The sequence below is a fragment of the Salmo salar genome, chromosome ssa11 (genome assembly GCF_905237065.1).
Source record: "Salmo salar chromosome ssa11, Ssal_v3.1, whole genome shotgun sequence".
In the NCBI taxonomy this organism is placed as follows: Eukaryota; Metazoa; Chordata; class Actinopteri; order Salmoniformes; family Salmonidae; genus Salmo; species Salmo salar.
This window is the reverse complement of record NC_059452.1, coordinates 70472436-70484677: the sequence shown is the minus strand read 5'-3', so window position 1 is coordinate 70484677 and position 12242 is coordinate 70472436. Positions and strand designations below refer to the sequence as shown.

General features: G+C 41.6%; 1 protein-coding gene and 1 long non-coding RNA gene across 3 annotated transcripts in view; one reads left to right on the top strand and one right to left on the bottom strand.

Moving 5' to 3' along the window:
- Nucleotides 1-12242, bottom strand: part of LOC106563084 (multiple C2 and transmembrane domain-containing protein 1) — a 48262-nt gene that overhangs the window by 29897 nt on the left and 6123 nt on the right. The gene's annotated exons all lie outside the window — the stretch shown is intronic.
- Nucleotides 5388-7990, top strand: LOC106563085 (uncharacterized). The gene is made up of 9 exons (XR_001319178.2): nucleotides 5388-5541; nucleotides 5732-5842; nucleotides 5951-6055; nucleotides 6204-6360; nucleotides 6469-6567; nucleotides 6678-6862; nucleotides 6971-7073; nucleotides 7170-7276; nucleotides 7444-7990. It is a non-coding gene; the product is annotated as an uncharacterized lncRNA (long non-coding RNA).

Below are 12242 nucleotides of genomic sequence, written 5' to 3'. Positions count from 1 at the left end.
TAATGTCTTCACTATTATTCTACAATGTAGGAAATGATAAAAATAAAGAAAAACCCTGAGTAGATGGGTCCAAACTTTTGATTGGTACTGTATATACATATTTTTTTAAACAAACAGCTGACAGAAGACAGGATGGCCGGGCATTCGTACGGTTGAGTCCGTTTCTTTGGTAACATGGACTCTTAACAACTAGGGCTGTGATGATACCAGTATCGCATTAATTTTTCTATGGAAAAAATGAAAACACGAACCAGGACAAACTCTTTGATCCTTTTAAAAGCTGCTGTATGTAAAATATTGTATGCTACAGCTTGGAAAATAAATAAATATGACTCTGGATGACAACAGAATTATTTTTGTTTCCAACATTAGGGATGTTTTCCTAAAGAAGTTAAATCCGTTTTGTGTTTTGTTTCCTTGCCACGATACTAACGAGTATCACGATACTGGTATTGTCCTGGCCCAATTAACACTGTGTTGAAACTTTGTTGCTCCTTGCTGAAACAAACAAGTCTTCGGTTGCCTAGGCAAGGGCCCCACAATGCAGCAGAAGCACACATAGAAATAGAATGAATAGAACAGGGTTGGAACCTGTAACCCTGGCAATTTGACTTGTAAACTCATGGCTGACTAGAATTGTGATGCAATAATTTCCATGGTAATGTAGAATGTTAATTCAAATGATGTTAACTGATGTGGCTCATGCAATGGAATATATATATATGTTTTAATAAATTAGGTAAAATGGTCAATCGAGCTCAACTAAAACTATGGAAATGCCATGGAAATCCAGCGTGGGAAAGTTCCCGAATCTCCTCATAGCCTTCCAGCAAAATTAGCCTACATTTAGGCTATTGTTTAGTGTGAAATACACATATATGTTGAGGTAAAAATCTGAGTATAATGCTTGTATGGATGTCAACCTTAATAAATGTTCATGTCATTGTATGCAATCAACTCAGCATTACAGTAAAAAAAGGACTTTGACTACCACCACCGATAACTGTATGCTAGCTATACTAGCAGCTTATATGAACAGGAGATAGCAATTAGCAGTCACTTCTTCTAAACGTGAAAAGGGACAACTTCTACATTTTATGCAGCAAAAACAGCCAAATATATCAAAATCTGACTTTGGTACCCACATTGTGGGCCTGTTACAATACATAAATCATGACAGATTTGACGAATATCCACTTTGTTAGATAGAATTTGTTGAATGTGCGCCAATCCGGTGTCCATCTTCTATCCCCCATGGTCTAAGTTTCATTGACCTCTTTACAGCATGTATGTTAGTTGAGCTGAATCAACAAATCACAGCACATATTGATGGGCACACTTCCTGCTTTTATTTCCTGCTTTTACTTCCTGCTTTGCTCTTTGGGGTACACTTGCAATGGCCGCCAGTCCACCGATTATGCCATCATTGACTTGAATGGGATGCCCATTCTATTAATTCTATTTCTATGGCAGCACATGCAGTCTCCAAAAAATAGTGCTATTCGAACAGTTATTATGGAGACCGCGGTCACTTGGCTGGCCAGTTACCGCCATCCAAAATTCCATGACTGTCATAGCACTATTTTCACGTCCTGACCAGTATAGGGGTTATTTGTGATTGTAGTTTGGTCAGGACGTGGGAGAGGGTATTTGTTTTATGTGGTTCGGGGTGGTGGTTTGTTTAGAAGGGTGTTTGATTTATTATTTCTGGGTTTTGGGTTATGTTCTATGTTTTTGTATTTCTATGTTCTTTCTAGTTTAGTATTTTCTATGTTAGGTATTGGGTGTTGGACTCTCAATTGAAGGCAGGTGTTTGTAGTTGCCTTTGATTGAGAGTCCTATATATAGGGATGTGTTTTGTTTGTTAATCGTGGGTAGTTGTCTTTAGCACTGCTGTAGTAAGTATAGCCTGTGAAACTGTCGTTTATTGTTTTTCTCGTGTTCACATTTATTTAATAAATTAATATGATGAGCACGCAACCCGCTGCACCTTGGTCCTCTCTTCACGACGACAGCCGTTACAACTATTAGTTGGCAGGGGTCTTTACGTCAACATTATTGTATTTTAATGTATTTCTAATAGCTTTTAAGACTTTTCCCCCTTTTCTATCTGTTTGACCAGAAATCAAAGCGTTTGTTGATTGCTTATTTTTAGGTTGGAACATTTTAGAAAAATGTATATAGGACTATGCCTTAATTTCAACAACAAAAATACAAACTCTTAGCCTTCATTTTACACCAAATCTTATGTGCTCCTATCAACTTCACATGGGGCTTTTTACATAGAAACGCCCAGCAGGCCTAATCTTCTGTCCTCAGTGTTCTGCAGGAAGAACTGAAAAAAGCAACAGTTATGTCAACTGAGATCAATTGTATTCTTGTCTAAACTGTTCAATGACACGTCTGCAATAAATTATCCCTCCACTGCCATGGTCATAACTGAATAAGATTTTTGGAAATACAGTGCTTTCGGAATGTATTCAGACCCAGTGACTTTTCCCAATTACAGTCTTAATCTAACATGGATTAATGACTATTTTTCTCTCATCAATATACATGTAATACCCATAATGACAAAAGCAAAAACAGGTTTTTAGAATTTTTTGCAATTTATAAAAAATAGACAACTGAAATATCACATTTACACAAGTATTCAGAGCCTTTACTCAGTACTTTGTTAAAGCACCTTTGGCAGCGATTATACCCTTGAGTCTTCTTGGGTATGACACTACAAGTTTGGCACACCTGTATTTGGGGAGTTTCTCCCATTCTTCTCTGCAGATCCTCTCAAGGTCTGTCAGGTTGGATGGGGAGGGTCGCTGCACAGCTATTTTCAGGTCTCTCCAGAGATGTTCGATCGGGTTCAAGTCCGGGCTCTGGTTGGGCCACTCAAGGACATTCAGAGACTTGTCCCGAAGCCACTCCTACATTATCTTGGCTGTCTGCTTAGGGTCATTGTCCCGTTGGAAGGTGAACCTTCACCCCAGTCTGAAGTCCTGAATGCTCTGGAGCAGTTTTTCATCAAGGATGTCTCTATACTTTGCTCCGTTCATCTTTCCCTCAATCTTGACTAGTCTTCCAGTCCCTGCCACTGAAAAACATCCCCACACCCTGATGCTGCCTCCACCATGCTTCACAGTAGGGATGGTGCCAGGTTTCCTCCAGACGTGACGCCAGGCATTCAGGCCAAATAATTAAATATTGATTTTATCAGACCAGAGAAACTTGTTTTTCATGATGTGAGAGTCTTTAGGTGCCTTTTGGCAAACTCCAAGCGGGCTCCCATGTGCCTTCTACTGAGGAGTGGCTTCTGTCTCGCCACTCTACCATAAAGGCCTGATTGATGGAGTGTTGCAGAGATGGTTGTCCTTCTGGAAGGTTCTCCCATCTCCACAGAGGAACTCCGGAGCTCTGTCAGAGTGACCATCGGATTCTTGGTCACCTCCCTGACCATGGCTCTTCTCCCCCGATTGCTCAGTTTGGCCCGGCGGCCAGCTCTAGGAAGAGTCTTGGTGGTTCCAAACTTCTTCCTTTTAAGAATGATGGAGGCCACTGTGTTCTTGGGGACGTTCAATGCCGCAGCCATTTTGTGTTACCCTTCCCCAAATATGTGCCTCGACACAATCCTGACTCTCATAGCAAAGGGTCTGAATACTTATGCAAATAAGGCATTTCTGTTTTTTTTATTTTTATAAATTTGCTAAAATTATAAAAAACTTGTTTTCGCTTTGACATTATGGGTTATTGTGTGTAGATTGATGAGGAAAATGTGCAATTGAATCTATTTTAGATTAAACCTGTAACGTATCAACATGGGAAAAGTGAAGGGGTCTGATTATTTTCCAAATGCATTGTACATTGGCAGAGGAGATATCATTTATTTCATGTGTGTGTAGTAGAACAACAATGCAGATACACGATGCTTGATTTTGGTCACAAATCGCGTGCCATGATTTATTCTACTAAGTTTGCAGGTTTTCATAATTAAAAGCAGAACACAGAACAGCCATGTGAGTTGTTTTGGTCCGTGTACCTGCCTCACTTGTTTACTCCGCACGTCAATAGGGAGTATTTTGGTTTGAGGGCCTGTCATGCCAAATAGTGTCCCCCTCTGCGTCACAATGGGATTTGATGAGTTCTAGCTTCTGTTGCTAGGGCTGTTGCTAGGGCTGTTGCTAGAACTTGCAACATTCTGACTGGATTATATAATGAACCAAAGCGTTTGTTGCTATGCTGGTTGCTTGGCTCTATTTTACCTCGTAGCTGTCGCGAAGGAAGGAGGATGCGGGCAGTTCTAGTTCACCGCATAAATGCATGCTCAGTCCGCAAAATTATGGCCTCAGAATTGCTCTCCAAGGACGATGCTTTTGATGGTGACAACCTGCTGACTACCTGCTGCATCAGAGGACCGAAAAGACTGGAAAGAGAACACTTTCTTTACCATGCATTTGTCTTTATATAAGTAAATATTGTTAAATAGGAAAAAATTATTGAAGCTGTTTTTAGATTGATGTTGCTAGCTACTGTACTTATATACCTCAGCCTGCCTAGTCAGCTAGCCAGCAACAGTAGCTGCCAGACAGTTTTATTTAGCTAACGCTAGCTAGCTAGCAAGCTACTGTAACTGTTAATGCAACTTTCTGTTTGTATGTAGCTTGCACTTCAGTGGCATCCCTCGAGGAGATTTTCTTTTATCTTTCCAACCAGGCAAAGCACTATGAAAACACCACTGATCTTGAAAAGAAGTGCAACATTCAGAGAAATTCACAATTCAGGGTAATGTTAAGCAGTTAACTTATATTAGATAACTGGAAGGATTTAGCTACAAACAACCATTTTTCAACAACCATTTTCCATCTAACGTTAGCTAGTTGCTAGCTATACATATAGTTCAGTGGCGGCTGCTGAGGGGAGGATGGCTCATAATAATGCCTGAAATGGAGTAAATGGAATGGTATCAAACACGTGGAAACCATGTGGTTGATACCATTCAATTGACTCCATTCCAGCCATTATTATGAGCTGTCCTCCCCTCAGCAGCCTCCACTGATATAGTCATATGTCTGTCATATTGAGGTGTCTAGCTACAGTATAAGTTAAACCTGATCAATCAAATGAATAGGTGGAAGCAATTATGGTAATTCCAGACAATCACATGTACCTATGGGGGAAGGATGGACAGCCAGACAGGAGGGTGATGTTTACTAAGGAGGAGAAGGAGGCTGTGCTGACTGAGATGCATGCTGGCTATTTTGGAGTGAAGCACGATTGCCAAAATCAACCTACGCTTCTTCTGACGGGGAATTGTCAAGGAGGTGGACAGCTGGGCAAGTGAAATAACCTTTTGTTAATCAATCACATTCTATTATATCTGAAATTATTATGATTTCAATAAGTGTCATATCAGAGAGCACACAATGTTCCAATTTGTCACTTTTTGCAGCTCAGTACCCTGTCTAGCCTGCCAGAAGTTTGAGAGAGTGAAGACTGTGGCACCGGAGTTGAAGCCCATCAAAGTTGTTTCATCATGGCACATGATCAGTAAGTGTCCCAATTCACGTTTTGCCCTGATAAGTTGTTTTGTAATGGTTTCTTTATTTGACCACAGCAGAGTTCAATATTATAGAATGAGGGTGTGTCAGTATCCTTACAAATATGAACATCTGCATACTGTACGACACAGATATGGGTAAGAATGATGTAATCTTCTATCTAATACTTTAAATATTAGGGCGTGGACAACATCGGACCCTTCATGGAATCCAGAAATGGCAAAAGCTGGTGTCTGCCTGCGACCGATCACTTTACCAAGTGGGTGGAGGGCGAGGAAATACCCATTAAGGTCAGTAAAGGAAGAGTACATTCTTAACTCTAAATTCCCTTCTGTAACCCATTAAAAAGGGTGCTTGGAACCAAAAATAGATTTTCTTTTTGAATGATACCCATCAAGGATGAGACGGGCGAGGCTACCTCCAAGGCGATGGTAGACATCTTCAACACCCACGGTTCTCCTGAGCTCATCTTGAGTGACTGAGGTCATGAACGCTGGAACAAGGTACGGATTTTATAGGTTATATTCTGTCACCAATGGTTTGTCTTATTTATTTTTTACAAGTTGTTTTTGTTTTTCCATGGTACCTAATCAGACATATTTCAATATTTTACATTGTCAATAGATATCGCTTTCCTACCCCCTCCTCCAGGTCTGATGAATGGACCAACCAGACCCTCAAGACTGCCATGGGCAAGTCCCTTGATTAATACCAGGAAGGTTGGGAGAACTACCTCATGGTAATTCTCTTTTCACACAACAGCAGGATCCAGGCCGAGTACGAACGGGAGCCGCAGCTATTGACTTAGGTAAACAATGCAATTGTAGATACAATTATTGCATATACTGTAGTCAAATATGTGATTGACTTAGTGTTGTTGTTTGTCTATTGCTATTTTTGTATAACATACTTTCAGATCTCTGAAACCCCACCGGTAGTTGTGGAACCAGATCAGAACGCCTTCAAGGACCACCTTCAGGCACGGACTGAGAAGGATGTGGAGGTTTTTGACCAGGTAAAAATGATTGTCCGCTGTTAATTTATTTTCTGGCCCTCCCAAGAGATATGTAAGAAATGTATTTGAAATATGAAACATAATTGCATCTATTCCTGTCATCAATCAAGGTGAGACTGAACATGGACAAGGTGCAGGAGAAACAGAAGGAGCGCTACCGGAGCAGAATAAAGAAGGGGACCAAGTGCTTTGACATCCGGGGGAATTACTTGGTTTGGAAGAAGGACGAAAGGAAGGCGAGACCTGGGAAACCTCGCTGCTCTTTCGCTCCTAGCTGGGGTCACCATCTGTTAAAGTGAATATAAAAAATCTCAGATAATAACTATTTGCATTTGCACACATAATAACCTGAAGCTAGTTTTAGTTTCCTGAATATTGATACTTTTCTCTTTGTCTTCCTAAGGTTACCTCGGTGGAAGCCAACAATCTTCTGCAGTTGGAGCAGTTGGACAGTCAACCACTGAAAGCCCTGACGCCCTACACTTCAGTGAAGCCCAATAGACAAAGTATGTTAACCTTTGGATGACATTTGAGAAAGCAAGAAATTGTAGTTGTGCTTCTAAAAACGTACCTCTTCAATTTCTCTCTCCAAATGACTTTAGGACCATCGACTGTCCTAGCCCCCCAGGAGGTATCCCATCCACCAGAACCAGTGAGTTCGGAACAGTCTGATTCTCTGTGCTCTGAGTCAGAGGGGGACCAGCTTGAGGTAGGCTATAACTTCCAAATGTGGTGAAAGTACATATCTACCATTTATAACACTGCACTAATCCATCAAATTTTCTCACATTAAACTGTAACCTGTGTGTTTGCTTATTTACCTCTCTGTCTCCTACCCTGTTTCCTTTAACTCTGCTCCTGTTCTCCATGAGCTAGGGGTTCTGCCCAACACCCAGACGTGGATCCACCTGATGTCCTCCATTACCAACTACCCTCCAACATTTCATTACATAATCTACAGCTACTGTTGTTGTCATGTTGTCAATATCTGCTAAGAAAGTTTTCTTTCTCTAGCATACTGGGCACATAATATGTGAGATACACAGATTAACTAAAAACACTAGCACTGCAAACACTCAGAACAAGGAGAGCAGTTGTGCCTGGACATTCCAGTCTCCCTCTTCAAGTCCCCCTTCTGAGACTGGCCGCCTGTTGACAGGCAGAACCTCCCACCCACACATCAACCATCTCCTCTATATTCCACACACCAGAATTCAGTATTTTAGTCTATGAGTGCACAAAAAAAATCTGTGAAAATAAATTTATGACACAACTGTACAAAAACTATCAACGTTTATGTATTCAAATCTGAGATATTGCCAAGTTGATTTTCACATCTGTTTCACAAGGTGTTGATTACTGTAAGTTGTAAGGTATCCTTTGATGTTATTGATTTGTTCCACATTATTCATTGTTGTATCCTAGGACCTACAATAGATACATATATATTCAACCACAAGGGTGTACTAATGAGCTTCTTTTATATTTAATTTTTTAAATCATACTAGAGGACTACTGAAATTATATTATTTCAGTGCAGATAAGGGAAGGGCAGGTTCAAATAAAAACATGACAGCCAGACAAGCCAGTGTATGAATCAAATGGATTTGTAGTGGAAATTAGCTGACTGTGATCTGTAACATAAGTAACTTTAATGTGTCAAGCAGATTACACGTTTAAACAGCAAAATTGCCGCGGAAATCAGCCTTGTTTACATAGCGATGATGAAAAGAACGTCATTTAGGCTGTAATGATAATTAGGTGAAAATTAGGTCTAATAATTAGGTCATCACACCATTGATATAGCTACGCACGCTTATAGTTTATCGAATCCCATTGTGACGCAGAGGTCGACACTATTTGGCTGGGGGGCATTATTTGGCATGACAGGCCTTTTACACACATGCGTGCAAACACACGCACACTATGCAGACGCATGCAAACACACACACACATAGAATTAAACATCCCTTTTTCAGGACCCTGTCTTTCAAAGATAATTTGAATAATCCAAATAACTTCACAGATCTTCATTGTAAAGGGTTTAAACACTGTTTCCCATGCTTGTTCAATGAACCATAAACAATTAATGAACATGCACCTGTGGAACGGTCGTTAAGACACTAACAGCTTACAGACGGTAGGCAATTAAGGTCACAGTTATGAAAACTTAGGACACTAAACAGGCCTTTCTACTGACTCTGAAAAACAACAAAAGAAAGATGCCCAGGGTCCCTGCTCATCTCCGTGAATGTGCCTTAGGCATGCTGCAAGGAGGCATGAGGACTGCAGAGCAATAAACCAGAGCAATAAATTGCAATGTCCGTACTGTGAGATGCCTAAGACAGCGTTACAGGGAGACAGGATGGACAGCTGATCGTCCTCGCAGTGGCAGACCACGTGTAACAACACCTGCACAGGATCAGTACATCTGAACATCACACCTGTGAGACAGGTACAGGATGGCAACAACAACTGCCCGAGTTACACCAGGAAGTGCAATCCCTCCATCAGTGCTCAGACTGTCCGCAATAGGCTGAGAGAGGCTGGACTGAGGGCTTGTAGGCCTGTTGTAAGGCAGGTCCTCACCAGACATCACCGGCAACAACGTCGCCTATGGGCACAAACCCACCGTTGCCGGTCCAGATAGGACTGGCAAAAAGTGCTCTTTGACGAGTCGCGGTTTTGTCTCACCAGGGGTGATGGTTGGATTTGCGTTCATCGTCAAATGAATGAGCGTTACACCGAGGCCTGTACTCTGGAGTGGGATTGATTTGGAGGTGCAGGGTCCGTCATGGTCTGGGGCGGTGTGTCACAGCATCATCGGAGTGAGTTTGTCATTGCAGGCAATCTCAATGCTGTGCGTTACAGGGAAGAAATCCTCCTCCCTCATGTGGTACCCTTCCTACAGGCTCATCATGACATGACCATTCAGCATGACAATGCCACCAGCCATACTGCTCATTCTGTGCGTGATTTCCTGCAAGACAGGAATGTCAGAGTTCTGCCATTGCCAGCGAAGAGCCCGGATTTTAATCCCATTGAGCACATCTGGTACCTGTTGGATCGGAGGGTGAGGGCTAGGGCCATTCCCCCCAGAAATGTCCGGGAACTTGCAGGTGCCTTGGTGGAAGAGTGGGGTAACATCTCACAGCAAGAACTGGCAAATCTGGTGCAACCCATGAGGAGGAGATGCACTGCAGTACTTAATGCAGCTGGTGGCCACACCAGATACTGACTGTTACTTTTGATTTTGACCCCCTCTTTGTTCAGGGACACATTATTCCACTTCTGTTAGTCACATGTCTGTGGAACTTGTTCAGTTTATGTCTCAGTTGTTGAATCTTGTTGTGTTCATACAAATATTGACACATGTTAAGTTTGCTGAAAATAAACGTGGTTGACAGTGAGAGGACGTTTCTTTTTTTGCTGAGTATATGTACAAACATATGTGTGGAGCACGGGTCAGCTGCTTGTTCACCTGCACCCGCCTGCAATTGCTAATAACCCATCCTCAACTATCAGCTTTTATGATGCTGATAAAGATAGCACCTCTACAGACAGTAACTGCGCATTCCCTTTCTCTCAAGATGCTGAAAGAAATAAATCATATTTATCCACTCCTGTTCCCAAATAAAAATGTAGCCTACATTTGGTGTGTCATTTTACTGCAAGAAATGCTTCATTCTGAAAGGAGTAAATATTAAGGCTATGTGAGAGGTTATAGACCTACAGTCAATGTCCAGATGTCAGTTTCCATTTAACCCATCTAACCATCAGGCTACAGTTCCCTTGACGTGCCATAGGCCTATTTGAAGTTCCCGTCATGTGACTGTTGAATTTGTATAGCGCCTCACAATCATCACAAATAACATAGCCGGCACTGCTATCATCCTCTTTTCCCACTTTCTCTTTATTCAACCCACCTGCCACCCACCAACCCTTCATTCACACAATATTTAATGACCCTAAACCCACCCGCTCCGCGGCTATAACCGTAGGGACTGCGGGTTATGAGTCAACCCACGCATCACTAGGGGACACACACACACACACACACACATATACACACGTACAAACACACACACACACACACGCATTTATAATTTATTGGCATGCAGGGCAGAGACTGCAGGAAGTGTGCGGAGAGAATTCTCTTCAACAACAGAAAGTCCCTCTCTAAAACAGAAAACAGGCTCTCGGTAGATGTGCCCCTTAGCCATAGATCTAGAATCAGCTTTCCCTATCTAAATCCTAATCTTAACCATCAGGGTGTAAAAAGCAATCTTGACCTTAGATCAGTGTCTTGAGTCATGTTCCTCCTACTGCAAGGAAACAGTTTGGAACACAAACACATAGTCTCTGTCCCAAATGGCACCCTATTCCCTACATAGTGCACTACTTTTGACCAGAGCCCTATTGGACGGCCAAAGGCTCCCTGTTGTAACGTGATGACACCTGCTGAATACCACCCATATTTCCCTATTTTTCCTTTTCCAAGTATTGTGAAAGGTTGGCCCTGGTGCAGGCTCAGACAGGTAATCTGCTGGAAAATGTCCCTACGGTACAGGAATATTTAACGCTCTCTGTCGTCCTCACTCTGAAACACACACACCTCTCTTACTCACTCCTTTTCTCCATAAATACTCCCGCTCTCTCTATTACTCGTTCTGTCTCTCTCTACATGATCTCTCTCTCTCCATAATCCCTCTCTCCTTCCCTCCCTCCCTCTCTTCAGTACGATGCAAAACTTGTCTAGAATAGAATAAAAATGTAGGATTATATGTCTAGATCAGGAATTCCGACACCCTGTAGTGTGCGGATGTAATGGATATGGCTCAGTCTGCAAAAACACATTTGGTCAAATTAGACTCTCTTTGTCCCTCGCTCATATTAAACTTTCTCTCTCTCTCCTAACTCTCTCTCTCCCTTTCTCACTCTGTTCCTCTATCCATAAGCTCTCTCCTTCTCCTGCTGCTCTCTGTCTCTCCCTTCGATCGCAATACTTTCTGGCAAACAGACGTGCATTTCTGTAATGGATACTAAAACACAATCATACTTGGGAAATCAAGCTGGTTGTTCTGCACAAGGCAAAGGAAATGGAAAATAGCCAATGGGCACAAACTGGTTGAATCAACGTTGTTTCAAGGTAATTTGTCAATGTTTTGTGATGTGAAATCTATGTGGAAAACACATTGGATTTGAAAAAAAGTTATCAACGTAAACTGTTGTTTTGAGGGTGAAATTCCAACCACAGGATTATGTCATCATAGTTACCAAAGACAAACCTTGTATAAATATGTTGAATTTGCACATATAACAATGTCAGATCTTCAATGTTATAGCCAATATCTGAAAAAAAATAAAAATAGGATGTGCAGCACCTCCTACTGGAGAATTGATCTATCTACAGCTACCCTTTCAGCTCCAGGGTTTTATTTACCAAGCCCTGCTTAGCGATGATATTTGTCACTGACTACCAATGTGCTATCGTGAGAATGATTGTTGAGAGATCTCCACTTAAAAACTAAACAGATTCACTGTTGCTATCCAAGTTATTCCACTCATATATCATCAATGATGCTATTAAGGCCTATATAGCATTTGCAAATCAACAGCTATTGTTTCAATTCAACCCAGGAATCAACAAAATAAGACAACACATAGGCCTAGGG